Source organism: Salmo salar, chromosome ssa27, assembly GCF_905237065.1.
Source record: "Salmo salar chromosome ssa27, Ssal_v3.1, whole genome shotgun sequence".
Classification (NCBI taxonomy): Eukaryota; Metazoa; Chordata; class Actinopteri; order Salmoniformes; family Salmonidae; genus Salmo; species Salmo salar.
In genome coordinates, this window is record NC_059468.1 from 24,278,228 (window position 1) to 24,298,290 (window position 20,063).

A 20,063-nucleotide genomic window follows, 5' to 3' on the forward strand; every position below is an offset into this window, starting at 1 on the left:
TGCATGATTTCTCTATTGTGCTACATAATTGATAAGTTGTATACCTCCACTAAACTACTTTGATATGCATCAGTAGGGATTAAGAAGTATAAACTGGGTGGTTCGAGCCCTGAAAGTTGATTGGCTGACAGCCGTGGTATATCAGACCATATACCACAGGTATGACAAAACATTCATTTTTACTGCTCTAATTACGTTGGTAACCAGTTTATAATAGCAATAAGTCATCTCAGGGGTTTGTGGTATATGGCCAATATAACATGGCTTAGGGTTGTATCCAGGCACTCTGCATTGCGTCGTGCATAAGAACAGCCCTTAGCCGTGGTATATTGGCCATATACCACATCCCCTCGTGCCTTATTGCTTAAGTATAAGCAATGCCCACTGAAACAAAAGTGGGTATACGGCTTATACCTGCGTATACCCTCCACTAGAGCACTGGCTCTTTGTGTTTTACAAAAACTGCACTCTCCTACATAAGTGCGCTGGTATTACGGTCCTTTCAGAATCACAAAACTGTCACACACTGAAGACCTATAGGTTCACCACTGTACTAACCTGTCACACACTGAAGGCCTATAGGTTCACCACTGTACTAACCTGTCACACACTGAAGACCTATAGGTTCACCACTGTACTAACCTGTCACACACTGAAGACCTATAGGTTCACCACTGTACTAACCTGTCACACACTGAAGGCCTATAGGTTCACCACTGTACTAACCTGTCACACACTGAAGGCCTATAGGTTCACCACTGTACTAACCTGTCACATACTGAAGACCTATAGGTTCACCACTGTACTAACCTGTCACACACTGAAGACCTATAGGTTCACCACTGTACTAACCTGTCACACACTGAAGACCTATAGGTTCACCACTGTACTAACCTGTCACACACTGAAGGCCTATAGGTTCACCACTGTACTAACCTGTCACATACTGAAGGCCTATAGGTTTGCCACTGCGCAACATGTCTATAATAGATCTAAAGGCTGTTAAGATACACTCCTTTCTTGAAACATTAATACAGTATGTATATATTTGACCTGGCTAAATGGTTTTATGCCCTGACTGAGTGGAAGCTGATAATTATTAATTTTTTTACTCTGCTGGTCTTGGGAAGACATTTTGATACCGCACTGTCTGAGACCGAGTCAAGACTGAGTACAAGACAAGACTGAGACACTCAATATGTGGTCTCGAGAATGGACTCAAGGAACATTCACTGTCTTCTTGGTAAGCAACTCCAGTGTAGATTTGACCTTCAGTTTTAGGTTATTGTCCTGCTGAAAGGTGAATTAATCTCGCAGTGTCTGGTGGAAAGCAGACACTGCGAGATGGTCTAGAGTACTACAACACCGATAAGGGATATATTAGTGTAAATATTGGTATAGATAAAAAGGGTTTGTTGTTGATACTGTAACAAGTGACAAATGATAGTGTATCACCAGGCTTTTAAATAACTTGTGTCATTTTATATTAACATGATTAATAGCTGTAGTAAGACTATCAGAATTAAAGGGATTTTGCACAGTAGGGAAATAACGTTTTCTTTTACAACTGTATTGTATTTTATGATGTCATGTTTAACAAAATAACATATTGTAATAAAGTCTTAATGTGACTAAAGCTGACACTGACTAGTGTGTGTGTCTGTGTGAGCGTGCACACACGTGTGTGTCTTTGGGAGAGCTGACTTAGATTCACTGACTGACTGAATGGTATGGTATGGTATAGTGTATTAGGGTGTAAAACACACCAGCCACAGCAGCCAAGCTGTCCTGGGCCCCAGAGAATAAAGGCTAACAAACTCAACAAAGTCAAACAATGATACTGTATACACACAAAACAATTCAGAGCAACATCCAGCTAGCATTAAATATGAAGAATACTGCCATCTACTGGTAGTAGTGTGTTAATACTTCATACCTTTCAGACTGGCAGTACAGTTGAAAGTATGGATTATATCCCTCGCACTCCACGCAGGTTAAGTAATAATAACTAAATCACGCAGGTGACGTGACAGCGTAGGACGTGCCCCCACGTCAGACCACGCACGGTCTCTAATATTCTTCTCGCAGAGTTAGTTTAGCTGTGTCGCGCATGTTGACTGCTGCGCTGCTCCCGTAAGCTAAACTGTGTGAGTTGTGTGTACTGTCAGTCTGTCACCAACAGCCTGTGACCTGTGGGTCAGAGGGCGAAATTCGCCCCCCAAGGCTGTGTGACAGCTCTCCCCTACCTATCCCTTCCTTGTCTTGTACTCATTTAGCCCACCAGCTAGTGTGTGTGTTGGCCACCGTATTCCGATGTTAACCTTGTCACTATATCCCTGCTGTGGTTATCAAGGCCACCGGGCACTACTTGTTCTTCAACTATTTAAAACTTAAACGGGTCTCTTCCCTAGATAAACACATCTAGGAAGGTTGTTAGCCTAACCAGCTGTAAAACGTGAGATTCGGATTGCCTCCCCTAGGCATTCATCTCCCCTGGTATCACTAGCATACTACACTAGCTAGCTAGCTAGTTTATCAACTCAATTTAGCTGCCACTGTGTGTTGTCAGCTTGGCTTACCAAACGACGGCCATTCGTGCATGTTTCGCATAAATAAGCCTAGGTTTAAACATGATATCTTTCCTGCTCCAGCCCTGTGGTCATAGCTAGGCTCACCCGAAATGATGTTGCGAAATTATTGTAGCTCTACCCTGTACTGGGGTAGCTGTTGTATCCACTCTCTGGTTACTATTATTTTAGTTCATTTGAATTAGTATATTGCATAAGAAATATTTTATATTTATAGTTAATAATGTATTTTCTTAACATTATGAACTTGGAGAACAAATCAAATCAAACTTTATTTGTCACATGAGCCGAATACAACAAGTGTAGACCTTACCGTGAAATGCTTACTTACAAGCCCTTAACCAACAGTGCAGTTCAAGAAAGACTTAAGAAAATATTTACCAAATAAACTAAAGTAAAAAATAATAAAAAGTAACACAATAAAATAACTATAACGAGGTTATATACAGGGGTTCCGGTACCGAGTCAGTGTGTGGGGATACAGGTTAGTCGAGGTAATTTGTAAATGCAGGTAGGGATGAAGTGACTATGCATAGGTAATAAACAGTGAGTAGCAGCAGTGTAAAAAAACAAATGGAGGGGGATGTCAATGTAAATAATCCGGTGGCCATTTGATTAACTGTTCAGCAGTCTTATGGCTTGGGGGTAGAAACTGTTAAGGAGCCTTTTGGTCTGAGACTTGGCGCTCTGATACCGTTCGCCGTGTGGTAGCAGAGAAAACAGTCTATGACTTGGGTGACTGGAGTCTTTGACAGTTTTATGGGCTTTCCTCTGACACTGCCTATTATATAGGTCCTGGATTGCAGGAAGCTTGGCCCCAGTGATGTACTGGGCCGTACGCATTACCCTCTGTAGCGCCTTACGGTCACATGCCATAACAGGCGGTGATGTAACCGGTCAGGATGCTCTCGATGGAACAGTTGTAGAACTTTTTGAAGATCTGGGATGCATGCCAAATCTTTTCAGTCTCCTGAGGGGGAAAAAGTTTTGTTGTGTTCTCTTCACGACTGTCTTGGTGTGTTTGGACCATGATAGTTTATTGGTGATGTGGACACCAAGGAACTTGAAACTCTCGACCTGCTCCACTACAGCCCTGTCGATGTTAATGGGGGCCTGTTCGGCCCGCCTTTTCCTGTAGTCCACGATCAGCTCCTTTGACTGGCTCACATTGAGGGAGAGGTTGTGGTCTTGGCACCACACTGCCAGTTCTCTGACCTCCTTCCTATAGGCTGTCTCATCGTTCTCGGTGATCAGGCCTACCACTGTTGTGTCGTCAGCAAACTTAATGATGGTGTTGGAGTCGTGTTTGGCCACGCAGTCATGGGTGAACAGGGAGTACACGAGGGGACTAAGCAGGCACCCATGAGGGGCCCGCGTGTTGAGGTTCAGCGTGGCAGATGTGTTGTTCCCTACCCTTACCACCTGGGGGCGGCCCGTCAGGAAGTCCAGGATCCTGTTGCAGAGGTACAGTTGAAGTCGGAAGTTTACATACACCTTAGCCAAATACATTTAAACTCAGTTTTTCACAATTCCTGACATTTAATCCTAGTAAAATTCCCTGTCTTAGGTCAGTTAGGATCACCACTTTATTTTACGAATGTGAAATGTCAGAATAATGCTAGAGAGAATGATTTATTTCAGCTTTTATTTCTTTCATCACATTCCCAGTCGGTCAGAAGTTTACATACACTCAATTAGTATTTGGTAGCATTGCCTTTAAATTGTTTAACTTGAGTCAAATGTTTTTGGGTAGCCTTCCACAAGCTTCCCACAATAAGTTGGGTGAATTTTGTCCCATTCCTCCTGACAGAGCTGGTGTAACTGAGTCAGGTTTGTAGGCCTCCTTGCTCGCACACGCTTTTTCAGTTCTGCCCACAAATTTTCTATAGGATTGAGGTCAGGGCTTTGTGATGGCCACTCCAATACGTTGACTTTGTTGTCCTTAAGCGATTTTGCCACAACTTTGGAAGAATGCTTGGGGTTATTGTCCATTTGGAAGACTCATTTGCGACCAAGCTTTAACTTCCTGATAGATGTCTTGAGATGTTGCTTCAATATATCCACATAATTTTCTTTCCTCATGATGCCATCTATTTTGTGAAGTGCACCAGCCCCTCCTGCAGCAAAGCACCCCCACAACATGATGCTGCCACCCCCGTGCTTCACGGTTGGGATGGTGTTCTTCAGCTTGCAAGCCTCCCACTTTTTCCTCCAAACATAACAATAGTCATTATGGCCAAACAGTTCTATTTTTGTTTTATCAGACCAGAGGACATTTCTCCAAAAAGTAAGATCTTTGTCCCCATGTGTAGTTGCAAACCGTAATCTGTCTTTTTTAATGGCGGTTTTGGAGTAGTGGCTTCTTCCTTGCTGAGCGGCCTTTCAGGTTATGTCGATATAGGACTCGTTTTACTGTGGATATAGATACTTTTGTACCTGTTTCCTCCAGCATCTTCACAAGGTCCTTTGCTCTTGTTCTGGGATTGATTTGCACTTTTCGCACCAAAGTACGTTCATCTCTAGGAGACAGAACGCGTCTCCTTCCTGAGTGGTATGATGGCTGCGTGGTCCCATGGTGCTTATACTTGCATACTATTGTTTGTACAGATGAATGTGGTACCTTCAGGCGTTTGGAAATTGCTCCCAAGGATGAACCAGACTTGTGGAGGTCTACAATTTTTTTCTGAGGTCTTGGCTGATTTTTAATTTTTTCCCCCATGATGTCAAGCAAAAATGAACTGAGTTTGAAGGTAGGCCTTGAAATACATCCACAGGTACACCTCCAATTGACTCAAATGATGTCAATTAGCCTATCAGAAGCTTCTAAAGCCATGACATCATTTTCTGGAATTGTCCAAGCTGTTTAAAGGCACAGTCAACTTAGTGTATGTAAACTTCTGACCCACTGGAATTGTGATACAGTGAGTTATAAGATAAATAATCTGTCTGTAAACAATTGTTGAAAAAATTACTTGTGTCATGTACACAGTAGATGTCTTAACTGACTTGCCAAAAATAGAGTTTGTTAACAAGAAATGTGTGGAGTGGTTGAAAAATGTGTTTTAATGACTCAGACCTAAGTGTATGTAATCTTCCGACTTCAACTGTATATATGTACTAGCCTACCTCTTTCATGTAATAATTCCAGGAATAAATTCAATGCAGTTATTAGCCTTATATTTACACTACCAAAAGTTTACACAAGACCAAAAGTTTGTGGACAACTGCTTGTCGAACATCTCATTCCAAAATAATGGGTGATTCATATGGAGTTGGTCCCCCCTTTGCTGCTATAACAGCCTCCACTCTTCTGGGAAGGCTTTCCACTAGATGTTGGAACATTGCTGCGGGGACTTGCTTCCATTCAGCCACAAGAGCATTAGTGAGGCCAGGCACTGATGTTGAGCGATCAGGCCTGGGTCGCAGTCGGTATTCCAATTCATCCCAAAGGTGTTCGATGGGGTTGAGGTCAGGGCTCTGTGCAGGCCAGTCAAGTTCTTCCAAACCATTTCTGTATGGACCTCGCTTTGTGCACGGGGTAATTGTCATGCTAAAGCAGAAAGGGCCTTCCCCAAATGGTTACCACAAAGTTGGAAGCACAGAATTATCTAGAATGTCATTGTATGCTGTAGCATTAAGATTTTCCTTCACTGGAACTAAGTGGCCTAGCACGAACCATGAAAAACAGTCCCGGACCATTATTCCTCCTCCACCAAACTTTATAGTTGGCAATATGCATTGGGACAGGTAGAATTCTCCTGGCATCCGCCAAACCCAGATTGGTCTGTCAGACTGCCAGATGGTGAAGTGTGATTCATCACTCCAGAGAACGCGTTTCCACTGCTCCAGAGTCCAATGGTTGGCGAGCTTTACACCACTCCAGCCGATGGAAACCCATTTCATGAAGCTCCCGACAAACAGTTATTGTGCTGACTTTGCTTAAAAAACGCTCCTTAGCTGTCTCAGAAAAAACTAGACTAGAATAGCTTGCTGGAAAAAATGTTTTTGCATTTCTTATACTAATTGACTATTGGAAGAGGGATGCTAACTCTTGTTTGCTGAATGTTAAATAAAGAAGCCAATAGAACTCACAGCCACGGGCCGGGGAGTTTGAAAGAAGAGAGAACGTGGGATGGCGGTAGGCTGTAGCAATTATTTGTTCAGACCTGTAATCATTCAATCTTAGTAAAGAGAAAATATTTCCGTTTGCATCTTATTCTAGTCCTTTTTATTCAAGTATGTCATTACAATGTTGAAGATAAGGAAAACAAAACGTATTCCATGTAACTGTTGAAAGCGAGTAAGGAATGAAGAAACAATAGAGAAAGAGGAGGCTGGCTAGTACGCACATCGTAACAATGTTAGGGGGAAATATGAAAGGTATGCATGCCTCAGACTACTAATTATACGTTTTATTATATTTCAACATTTTAAATGAAATTTGTTAGCCTATAATTGTAACGTTGTGGGCCGCCTGCACCAGCATCACATGTTCTCTCCCAGATTCATGCATGGTCTGAAAGAGGTGCGTAATTCCAGTCCATATAATACAGTTTAATAAAATACAGTAATACCACACGCAAAAAGATTAGCTTATTGGAGTTTGTTTCATTTACTTACACAAGAGAGCATAGCTACATCTATGGGTTTTATGTTTTTCTTTCGTACGTAATGTGCGGTAGCCTATATCATAGACTGCTATGTATTGGATAAGGGCACAATCATTTGGTCTTTTTGGGGCTTGAATTTTTATGCTGGTCAAGGCTCTAATCAAATCCAGACATTTTTATTCTTTATATACTTTAGAATGACACTTCCGGTTTTGCGGGAAATACCAGTGATTATTCTCGAGATGGAACATTTGTAAAATACAAGGAAAATATTCAACTGTAGTCTGTAGCTTATTCTTTAGATTTTTGGCTGGTGAACCGTTATGTGTATTCAGATCCGACCCGGCCTCAGCCAGCGCCATCAATAAACGAGGGATATTGACAAAATGAGCCACATTTACTTGTCCTTAAAACTAGTTTAACAAATTACAAAACGCTATTCTTTGTGTTTCGATGTGTAGCATATGCAAACACTTTATAGCCTATCTTTTTATTGGTTTTTAGGCTACTTTCCTAAAACAATAATTGTCCACCTCATGGTTCAACTGTCGTAGATTTGAGCACTAAATGCATCAGGGCATTGCATGCATAGGCCTATAGGCTTAGGTGTCCACTGTATGATAATAATATATATTTTTTTTAATTTAAATTAAAAAAAAAATATATATATATATATATATTTATATATATATATATATATATATATATATATACTGCTAAAAAAAATAAAGGGAACACTTAAACATCACATCCTAGATCTGAATGAAATAAATAATCTTATTAAATACTTTCTTCTTTACATAGTTGAATGTGCTGACAACAAAATCACACAAAAATAATCAATGGAAATCCAATTTATCAACCCATGGAGGTCTGGATTTGGAGTCACACTCAAAATTAAAGTGGAAAACCACACTACAGGCTGATCCAACTTTGATGTAATGTCCTTAAAACAAGTCAAAATGAGGCTCAGTAGTGTGTGTGGCCTCCACGTGCCTGTATGACCTCCCTACAACGCCTGGGCATGCTCCTGATGAGGTGGCGGATGGTCTCCTGAGGGATCTCCTCCCAGACCTGGACTAAAGCATCCGCCAACTCCTGGACAGTCTGTGGTGCAACGTGGCATTGGTGGATGGAGCGAGACATGATGTCCCAGATGGCAGTCAGGCTACCTCTGGCGAGCACATGGAGGGCTGTGCGCCCCCCCAAAGAAATGCCACCCCACACCATGACTGACCCACCACCAAACCGGTCATGCTGGAGGATGTTGCAGGCAGCAGAACGTTCTCCACGGCGTCTCCAGACTCTGTCACATCTGTCACGTGCTCAGTGTGAACCTGCTTTTATCTGTGAAGAGCACAGGGCCAGATGGCGAATTTGCCAATCTTGGTGTTCTCTGGCAAATGCCAAACGTCCTGCACGGTGTTGGGCTGTAAGCACAACCCCCACCTGTGGACGTCAGGCCCTCATACCACCCTCATGGAGTCCGTTTGAGCAGACACATGCACATTTGTGGCCTGCTGGAGGTCATTTTGCAGGGCTCTGGCAGTGCTTCTCCTGCTCCTCCTTGCACAAAGGCGGAGGTAGCGGTCCTGCTGCTGGGTTGTTGCCCTCCTACGGCCTCCTCCACATCTCCTGATGTACTGGCCTGTCTCCTGGTAGCGCCTCCATGCTCTGGACACTACGCTGACAGACACAGCAAACCTTCTTGCCACAGCTCGCATTGTTGTGCCATCCTGGATGAGCTGCACTACCTTAGCCACTTGTGTGGGTTGTAGACTCCGTCTCATGCTACCACTAGAGTGAAAGCACCGCCAGCATTCAAAAGTGACCAAAACATCAGCCAGGAAGCATAGGAACTGAGAAGTGGTCTGTGGTCCCCACCTGCAGAACCACTCCTTTATTGGGGGTGTCTTGCTAATTGCCTATAATTTCCACCTGTTGTCTATTCCATTTGCACAACAGAATGTGAAATTTATTGTCAATCAGTGTTGCTTCCTAAGTGGACAGTTTGATTTCACAGAAGTGTGATTGACTTGGAGTTACATTGTGTTGTTTAAGTGTTCCCTTTATTTTTTTGAGCAGTGTATATGGTCTATATAAAAGAAGAGAAGCTTAGACCTAGCCCCAGAGAGATAAAGAGAGATGAAGATATGCTGGCGGAATGCTATGATACCTACATGCATTTCTTTATGTCAGATGGCTACTGTGTATGCTATACAGATATAGACTTACAGAAGGAGGCTAATTCGTACATTTTCGATGATCATATTTGTTATAAAGATAAGCATTAAATTGTTAGATTATAGGAGTACCTCTGGTAGGCCTGAAACATTCCTCACCTCAAGTTCAACTGTCTGAGTCAGTTGGAGCGCCGGTGCGCACTGCCTTCATATCATAGGCTTGCAGTAGCTAAAGCTTAATAACAGCTACACCAAACCTTCACAAAAGTTTCAAAACTTTATTAGGGTAATACCAAAAGTAAGTCAAGCCATTACTTATAGGAAAATGATGAGCAGGCTATTATATTCCGGCAAACACAGCATTGCAGAAACAGAATGAAACAAAACACATGCGAACTGGTTTAAACCTTCACAAAAACTTTGAACAGGCTACAACAGCAATTACCAACAAAGGAGAGGGCCTACCATACCCAACAAATAACATAAAAAATGTATTTATTTTACAACAGACCTACTTATCTTAAACTAAATATGGAGCACACAATTAAAAAGTCAGATCTGATTTAATTTAGCCATGTCTCGACAGAATTAAACAAAATAGGTGTTGCATATTTAAAGAACTGGTTTCAATTCAGAAATAAGCTTACAATAATGACAATTATATACAATAATGATAAAACAAATTATTATAAATACATTTAAGTTTCAAAATTGCATCCTACCTGAATAGGAAGTTGCACAGGAGCCTGCACTTGGCCGGCCAACTGTCACTGTGAATGGTGGATAGAGGGCAGGATAGACCATTAGACTGGTAGACTACAACACAACCCACCCCAAAGCAAAAACATACGTTTGACAACCCTCCCCTATTTTGGACCACCCCTCCCCCAGTATATTGCAATCTGTCTCTAAAAAGAAAGGACTTTTTGTAATTCATTGGGAGGAATGTCCAAGTGCAGTCTGGGAAAATTTTTGAGAATTATCAAAGATTTAGCTAATTAAATAATCTGGTAGATTACAAAAATTGGTACACTGAAATAAGATGTTATATTAACTACTGGTAAGTCATTACCTAACTACACTGAGTGTACAAAACATTAAGAACACCTTTCTACCCTTTTGCCCTCAGAACAGCCTCAATTCGTTGGGCATGGATTCTACAAGGTTTCGAAAGCGTTCCATAGGGATGCTGGCTCTTGTTGATTCCAATACTTCCCACAGTTGTGTCAAGTTGTCTGGATGTCCTTTGGGTGGTGGACCATTCTTGATACACACAGGAAATTGTTGCGTGTGAAATACCCAGCAGTATTGCAGTTCTTGACACAAACCGGTGCGCCTGACACCTACTTCTAAACCTCGATCAAAGGCAATTAAATATTTTGTCTAGCCCATTCACCCTCTGAATTGCACACATACACAATCTATGTCAATTGTCTCATGGGTTAAAAATCCTTCTTTAACCTGGCTCCTCCCCTTCATCTACACCGATTTAACAAATTACATACAATAAGGGAGCATAGCTTTCACCTTGTCAGTCTATGTCATGGAAAGAGCAGGTGTTCTTAATGTTTTGTAGTATAATTGAATTGACATGATCTTAGAATTACATATTTCTAATGCCATACTGATTTTAATGTTATACACATGTTTTAGATATTTCCAATCATTTTTGTTTTAGATGCACGACTACCTGACTCAGGCAGCACAGTTCATGGTTCTCTCTTCACTGGTAAGAATCACTCTCTATTATCTTTCTCTTGTATTATTATTATGACTCAGATTATGTTGTTTATATACAGCTAAACTACATATACTGTAGGTTGCGAGATGATCCCACAGAAAACTATATTCTAAAGATTATGATAATATATGCAGTACTATATTTTTTACAATTTTCTACATTGTAGAATAATAGTGAAGACATCAAAACTATGAAATAACACATATGGAATCATGTAGCAACCAAAAAAAATGTTAAACAAATCTAAATATATTTTATTTTTGAGATTCTTCAAAGTAGGGACCTTTTGCCTTGGGCTCCCGAGCGGTCTAAGGCACTGCATCTCAGTTCTAGAGGCATCATTACAGACCGTGGTTCGATTCCAGGCTTTATCACAACCTGCTGTGATTGGGAGTCCCATAGAGCGGCGCGCAATTGGCCCAGTGCTGTCTGTGTTAGGGTTTGTCCGGGGTAGGCCGTCATTGTAAATACGAATTTGTTCTTAACTGACTTGCCTAGTTAAATAAAAAAAATTAAAAATGACAGCTTTGCACGCTCTTGGCATTCTCTCAACCAGCTTAATGAGGTAGTCACCTGGAATACATTTCAATTAACAGGTGTGCCTTGTTAAAAGTTCATTTGTGGAATTTCTTTCCTTCTTAATGCGTTTGAGCCAATCAGTTGCGTTGTGACAAGGTAGGAGTGGTATACAGAAAATAGCTCTATTTGGTAAAAGACCAAGTCCATATTATAGCAAGAACAGCTCAAATAAGCAAAGAGAAACGATAGTCCATAATTACTTTAAGACGTGAAGATTAGTTAATTTCGGAAAATTTCAGGAACTTTGAAAGTTTCATCAAGTTCAGTCGCAAAACCATCAAGAGCTATGAAGAAACTGGTTCTCATGAGGACCGCCACAGGAGGAGAAGACCCAAACTCTGCTGCAGAGGATAAGTTCATTAGAGTTAACTGCCTCAGAAATTGCAGCCCAAATAAATGCTTCACAGAGTTCAAGTAACAGACACATCTCAGCATCAAAAGGAGACGGCATGAATCAAGTCTTCATTGTCAAATTACTGCAAAAAAAAACTACTAAAGGACACTAATAATAAGAAGAGACTTACTTAGGCCAAGAAACACAAGCAATGGACAATAGACCGGTGTAAATTTGTCCTTTGGTCTGATGAGTCCAAATTTTAGATTTTTTGTTCCAACCGCCGTGTCTTTGTGATCTCTGCATGTGTGGTTCCACCGTGAAGCATGGAGGAGGAGGTGTGATTGTGAGGGGGTGCTTTGCTGTTGACACTGTCTGTGATTTATTTAGAATTCAAAGCACACTTAACCAGTATGGCTACCACAGCATTCTGCAGCGATACGCCATCCCATTTGGTTTGTGCTTAGTGGGACTATAATTTATTTTTCAACAGGACAATGACCCAACACACCTCCAGGTTGTGTAAGGGCTATTTGACCAAGAAGGAGAGTGATGGAGTGCTGCATCAGATGACCTGGCCTCCACAATCACCTGACCTCAACCCTATTGAGATGGTTTGGGATGAGTTGGACTGCAAAGTGAAGGAAAAGCAGCTCAGCATATGTGGGAACTCCTTCAAGACAGGTGAAGCTGAAAGAATGCGATGAGATAATGCCAAGCTTGTGCAACGCTATCATCAAGGCAAAGGGTCGCTACTTTGAAGAATCGAAAATCGAAAATATATTTTGTTTTCTTTAACACTTTTTTGGTTACTACATAATTCACTATTATTTTCCAATGTAAAAAATAGTACAAATAAAGAAAAACCCTTGAATGAGTAGGTGTGTCCAAACTTTTGATTGGTACTGTAGCTAAAACAAAATAATTGGAAAATGAACAAAAATATAACTGCAACATGCAACAATTTCAAATATTTGACTGAGTTACAATTCATATAAGGAAGTCAGTCAATTTAAATTAATTAATTAGTCCCTAATCTATGGATTTCACATGACTGGGAATACAGATATGCATCTGTTTGTCACAGATACCTTAAAAAAGTAGGGACGTGGATCAGAAAACCAGTCAGTATATGCATGAGACCACCATTTGCCTCATGCAGCGCGACACATCTCCTTTGCATAGAGTTAATCAGGCTGTTGGTTGTGGCCTGTGGAATGTTGTCCCACTCCTCTTCAATGGCTGTGTGAAGTTGCTGGATACTGGCAGGAACTGGAGCATGCTGTCACCTGGGCTGGCGTGGTTACATGTGGTCTGTGAGGCTGTTGGACATACTGCCAAATGATCTAAAACGATGTTGGAGGCCGCTTATGGTAGAGAAATTAACATTAAATTCTCTGGCAACAGCTCTGGTGGACATTCCTGCAGTCAGCATGCCAATTGCACGCTCCCTCAACTTGAGACATCTGTGGCATTGTGCTGTGTGACAAAACTGCAGATTTTAGAGTGGCCTTTTATTGTCCCCAGCACAAGGTGCACCTGTGTAATGATCATGATGTTTAATCAGCTTCTTGATATGCCACACCTGTCAGGTGGATGGATTATCTTGGCAAAGGAGAAGTGCTCACTAACAGGGATTAAAATAAATTTGTGCACAAAATTTGAGAGAAATAAGCTTGTATGAAACATTTATGGATTGTTTAATTTCAGCTGATGAAACACACTTTGCATGTTGCATTGCGTTTATATTTTTGTTCAGTGTATTTATCACTCTGTTTCTCCTTTGACTCACAGGTCTTTTGATGGGAGGCGGAGCCCTGCTATTGGTCACTCTGCTGCAGCCATGAAAGAATGGTCTAATCAAATCAAATTGTATTTGTCACATGCACCGAGTACAACAGGTGTAGGCCTTACAGTGAAGTGCTTGCTTACAAGCCCTTAACCAACAATGCAGTTTTAAGAAAAATAAGTGTTGAGAAAAAAATCGATAAGTAAAAAATAAGAAATAAAAGTAACAAATAATTAAAGAGCAGCAGTAAAATAACAAGAGAGAACAGTCTATGACTGTCTTTGACAATTTTAGGGCCTTCCTCTGACACCGCCTGGTATAGAGGTCCTGGATGGCAGGAAGCTTGGCCCCAGTGATGTACTGGGCCGTACGCACGACACTCTGTAGTGCCTTGCGGTTGGAGGCCGAGCAGTTGCCATACCAGGCAGTGATGCAATCAGTTAGGATGCTCCCGATGGTGCAGCTGTATAACTTTTTGAGGATCTGAGGACCCATGCCAAATCTTTCAGTCTCCTGAGGGGGAATAGGTTTTGTCGTTGTTATAAGAATTTTATATCTTGATGATAATAATCAATAATCAATTCGCCTTGACTAATGCCCAAGGTTTGTAAGACAATGGGTTAAAATAATTAGGCAAGGACTCAGCTTTCTGCAAAAGGTTTCTGTAGCTTTATTCATGAGAACGTTCTGGTGTCAGGATAACAAAACAGTCATTATATAGTTCTTGCTTACTTACGCACATGCATTTACACACAATCCGTTGGTGACCTGCAACCCCCATAAAATTCTCACACTGTTTATCACCTTCTGGCTCAGCCTTCAAGGTTAGGAACTCTCTGAGGTTTTACTCCCTTCACCATCTGCTTCTCTATCTCTCTATACTAATTGCATACACACACTGAATGTATCAGAAAGGTTACCAAAACTATGATGCAGCTCAGAGTCTCTACTCTTCCCAAAAACCGCCAACCCTCTCCTGCCCTTAGTCTCTCTGCTAGGTACCACCCCATACTCACACCTCTAGGAGCACACACAGTGATGAACGGTCGGGATAGGAAATCTTCGTTAAGGAGGTAACCCCCGGACCCTGTTGGTATCGGTTCTTCTCCTAACTCTGTGTGTGATCAGCAGTGCTCATATGTGTACATACCTTCTTGCAGTGGATAACGTGGACCCAAGTGACTCTCTCAGCTTTTCTAATGGCAAAGGCAGTGGTTTAACAGAACCTGGTATGGGCCTTCCCAATGGGGCTGCTTCCAGTCTTTCCTCCTCAGGGACTGGATCCACACCCAGTCTCCTGGTTGGATTGAGTGAATCACCTTCTCCTGTAATTCACCTGTTGGACACAAAATCTTGGACATACGGGGTTGGTTAACAAACAGTCTTCTCATGTGCTCTGTTAGTATTTCTTCAACTTCTATGTCTACCTGTTCTGGTATCTCTAACTCTGGTATTCTATAGGCTCTACTTGATTAGCTAAAATGTCATCCATCATTTAAAGAGATGGCTCCTAGTAAACCAACTCCAGGGATAATATCTTGACTTAATATTTTAGCTACCATAATCATGTCCACCAAGTAAGTTGGGAACGCTTCTACCCATTTGCTATACTTATCTATTCTTGTTAAACACCCCTTCTTCCCCTCATTTCGGAATATCTCAATAAGGTCAATTTCCAACTGTTGGAATGGATATCTTACAAAAAAATGTGTTTAAGTAATTATCCTCTAGGCCATCACTCTTTCCTAACTACTCTACTATACTTCCCTCCCCTTGATACATTGCTTAGCCTATGTATCAATATTGCTGCGTATCCATACAATGTCTTTGGTAGGATAAGTAAATTATCCTTATGTCAGACCTTCTCTTGTAGGATGCCCCCTTTCATTTTCCACATGTCCAATTCTCCCTGGGGCCTTCATCCTCGGCTATTCTGTAACAATTCTCTGTCAAGTGTTTTATCTTCTTTAAGATTTATCTGTGCTGTTTTGTATGGTTTTAAATGTCTATGTGCTTGTCTGTGTAGATAGTAACTTTTCTCTCCTTTCTTATTTCACCGGTTCTAGTCAATGCTACTATTTCGGCCTACTGTGCAGAATAGTGTCTGGGCAATGGTTCAGTGTCTAACACCTGAAACCAACTAAGCTTTCATTGCCCTTTTAGTTAGGGTAACAATTACTTTGAACAAAATGATCATATCTCCTCCTAGCGAATTTACCAAACATAAACTTAAAATCAAAACTAAAATATATACCTATGGAGCCGATAGTCTCTCCATGAATTAATATCCTAAAGCTAAGTGAACCAAATTCTCTTCCTATCTACTCCTGCTGGCCCCCCTTCTTTCTTCCTGCTACTCCCCAACCCTCAAGGTTTCAGCAGTGCAGGGGAGGATCTCTCTGTCTGCCCTTCTATCTGTCTCCAGCTTTTTGTGATAACATGGTTGTTTCCAAATATTGACTAAACGTCTCATTGTCTCCTTGGTTGCACTCCTGAGTTTTAGAAAAATCAACCTGTCTAGATATTGCATATCTACTTAAATGTATCTCGATACCCTCAATGATCCTGGATCACCTACAGATGTCATATATCCCTGTCCTGTTGACATAAATCTATCATTATTAAACTTATTCACAACAAAATATAGTAATATTATATCCATTCCACAGCCTTGTTGTGTTAAATCTCTTACACTGCTTTCAACAACAGCTGACTTCCTAAGGGAAAATAAACTTATCTAGATCATGTAAAAAATACCCCTGCTACTGGTCAAAATATTCTCAAATCACATAATCAGATCTAAATGACTAATCTGATTTACTCCACCAAGAAAAATTATTTTACCCTTATTGTTCTAGGAAAATAGACTTGAAGAAGCCTACCCTTAGTCTAAGGCTTTGCCCTTTTAGTCTTCTCATTGGTTCTAATTATCAATTGTGTCTAAGAACTTTAACTCCTTCATAATTATCAGTTCTACAAATTCCCTTAAAATCAATATCACCAATGACCTTAAATTCACCATCCAAATGGCTTTTCAATGTGGCTGATCAGACCACACAGGAAAAGTCACCAGATGGGTCAAAAGTCATACCACCCTTTCAGAACCGTGTTTCTTACTACTGTTACGGATACAAGTGTGTATCCTGTATGTGTGTTTCTTTTCTCTCCTTCTCCTCCTCACAGGTGACAATCATCACTCCCCAATCAGTCATCAATCAGTCCCCAAACAGAAGTCACCTGCTCCTCTTCCCTCACCCAATCACAGTCCCTTTCCCTTGGTTTAAAACCCCAGTCAGTTGCAATCTCTCACTAGCTCATTATCACTCTGAGCTCATTCTCACTCTGATCAATCTTTGTGTTCATTCTCTCTCTCTCTCTCTCTCTCTCTCTCTCTCTCTCTCTCTCTCTCTCTCTCTCTCTCTCTCTCTCTCTCTCTCTCTCTCACCCCCTCTCTGGCATCTCTTACTTCCCTCAGATTCTCCCCCCCCCACAAGGTTCTGATTGATGGCATGACTTATCTCGGGGTGTATTCCACTGAGGAAAGCAATTTTCAATTGCTGATAATACGGGGCATCAAATCCATTCACTACCGGGGGTTCTATTAACCCACTATTAGCGTTGGACACGTCCTTTAAAACCTGTTGGGGCTCGGGGGCAGTATTGAGAAATTTTGAAAAAAATATGTGCCCATTTTTAACTGCCTCCTACACCAACTCAGAAGCTAGGATATGCATATTATTAACACATTCGGATAGAAAACACTCTGAATTTTCTAAAACAGTTTGAATGGTGTCTGTAAGTATAACAAAACTCATATTGCAGGCAAAAACCTGTGAAAAATAGATACAAAAAAATGTGAATTTTGTGACTGTACTATTTAGTGTCATTGTTTTATAGATACCATAGTGAGAAAGGATTCATTTCGCAACACCTACGGCTTCCACTAGATGTCAACGATCTTTATAAAGTTGTTTGAAGCGTCTATGATAAACAGAGAGCAAATTAGAATGCAGGGAAGTTGACATGTCATCACTTCATTTTTTTGCGCCTGCGCATAAATCTGAGAAGCGTGAGTTTGTCATTAATTGTTTATCAAGACATAGGATAGGTTGTGTGAAAATATTACTGATGTTTAACGTTAAAAATGGACCAAAAGATTAATGCTAAACAAGGTTTGACATGTTTGAACGAACGTAAATAGATTATTTACTAGGTTTTTTTAGCTTTTCGGCGTGATTTTACAACCCCCCCCCACCACGTTTGTGGGAGCATAATGAACGCTAACTGCTTGGTGTTATTTGGACATAAATTATGAACTTTGTCAAAAGAAACCACATTTGTTCCGGACCTGGGAAATCCTGGCAGTGCCTTCTGATGGAGATAATCAAAGGTAAGGGGATATTTACAATGTTATTATCGATATTAGATGATGCTAACTGTATAGCATAGCTTGTTGTTCTTAGCATAGCACCCCGTTTATTGCAAAATGTGATTTCCCAGTAAAGTTATTTTGAGATCTGGCCATTCGGTAGCAATTACGAGATGATAATATATTATTCTTTGAATGACAATATTATAATTGACCAATGTTTTCGAATAGTAATTTTGTTATGTTCACCGGAAGCATTTCAGAGAAGAAAAAATCTGAATTTCACGCTACTGTAAAATGCTGTTTTTGGATATAAATATGAACTTGATGGAACAAAAAATGCATGTATTGTATAACATAATGTCCTAGGAGTGTCATCTGATGGAGATTGACAAAGGTTAGTGCATAATTCTAGCTGGTTTCTGCTTTTGGTGACGCCTGACCTTGAATTGAAAATGGATGTTTGTACTTTTGTGGCTATGTACTGTCCTAACATAATCTAACTTTATGCTTTTGCCGTAAAGCCTCTTTGAAAATCGAACAATGTGGTTAGATTAAGGAGATGTTTATCTTTTAAATTGTGTAAAATAGTTGATTGTTTGAGAAATTGAAATTATTAGATTTTTGATGTTTTGAATTTCCAGCCTTGTTAGCAATCCCGACTCGGGGTTCATTGCTAACCTGTAGCCCCAACAGGGCTCTCTCTCTCTAGGTATTGGTTTATAGTCTTATGAAATGTCCAAGGGTTTAAAAAAATATCATGTTTATCGCCACAATTCTGTCGCAATTATTAATTTCTGCTCCTTATAATTCATTAGATTTAAGTAACTGCCTTTTCCTTGATTCCGTCATTCAAATTTAAACATACATCCTCCATTTCGGGCCAAAATAAAATGTTCCTCTTATCTTTTCCCAGCATAAACGTTCATCTCCCGTCAATACCGGGATCTCCTTGGAGGGATTACTACCCATGTTGTTAAAGTACACTCGTATTTATTCTGCTTCTTCTCCCAATCTAGAATTTTAGAAGGATTATTCGTAAGAACCTTAAACTATGTGCTTTAATTGATAAAACTCTGATTCAATTACAATCTGTGTGTACTTGCTATTGATCTCTATGTGTGTGCTGTATTTTCCTTTGTCCATGTCCTACTGGTAATTTCCTCTAGGGTCCCAGAATAATTTCTTTCATGACTTTTGATAGATCCATTAGGTCTCACATGTATATGGCTTTTGACCCTCTTATCCATCTCACACGCAATTATCCTCTTACCCCTGTGGAAACTTCCCAATGTGTCTATGTGTTATACAATCTATGTGTCTATTAATCTCTATGTGTGTGCTGTATTTTCCTGTGTCCATGTGTCACGGGCTGGCTCAAGAAAGCAGGAGAGGTAGAGTCAGGCGCAGGAGACAGAGAATTCTTGACCACACTTCTTTATTCCAGAAAATAGATATGGTCGCCAAAAAATAGGGACGCAGCCCTTAAATACTTCTGCGATGGTGAACACAAAGAAACCAACCACAGGCAGAGGAAAACCAGCACACGTTCCTCAAGCACACAAAATGGACAAGAAACATAAATCACGCACAAACACAGACATCCTACGCTAAACTAAATAACCCCCCCCTACTAATAACTAACCCAAAACAGGTGCGTGCCTACCTAGACCTAACCAACAGAAAGTGAAACAAAAAAGGATCGATGGCAGCTAGTAGGCCGGCGACGACGACCGCCGAGCTCCGCCCGGCCGAGGGGCGCCACCATCCGTCGGTGTCGTGACACCATGTCCTATTGGTAATTTCCTCTAGGGTCCCAGAATAATTTCTTTCATGACTTTTGATAGATCCATTATCCATCTCACACGCA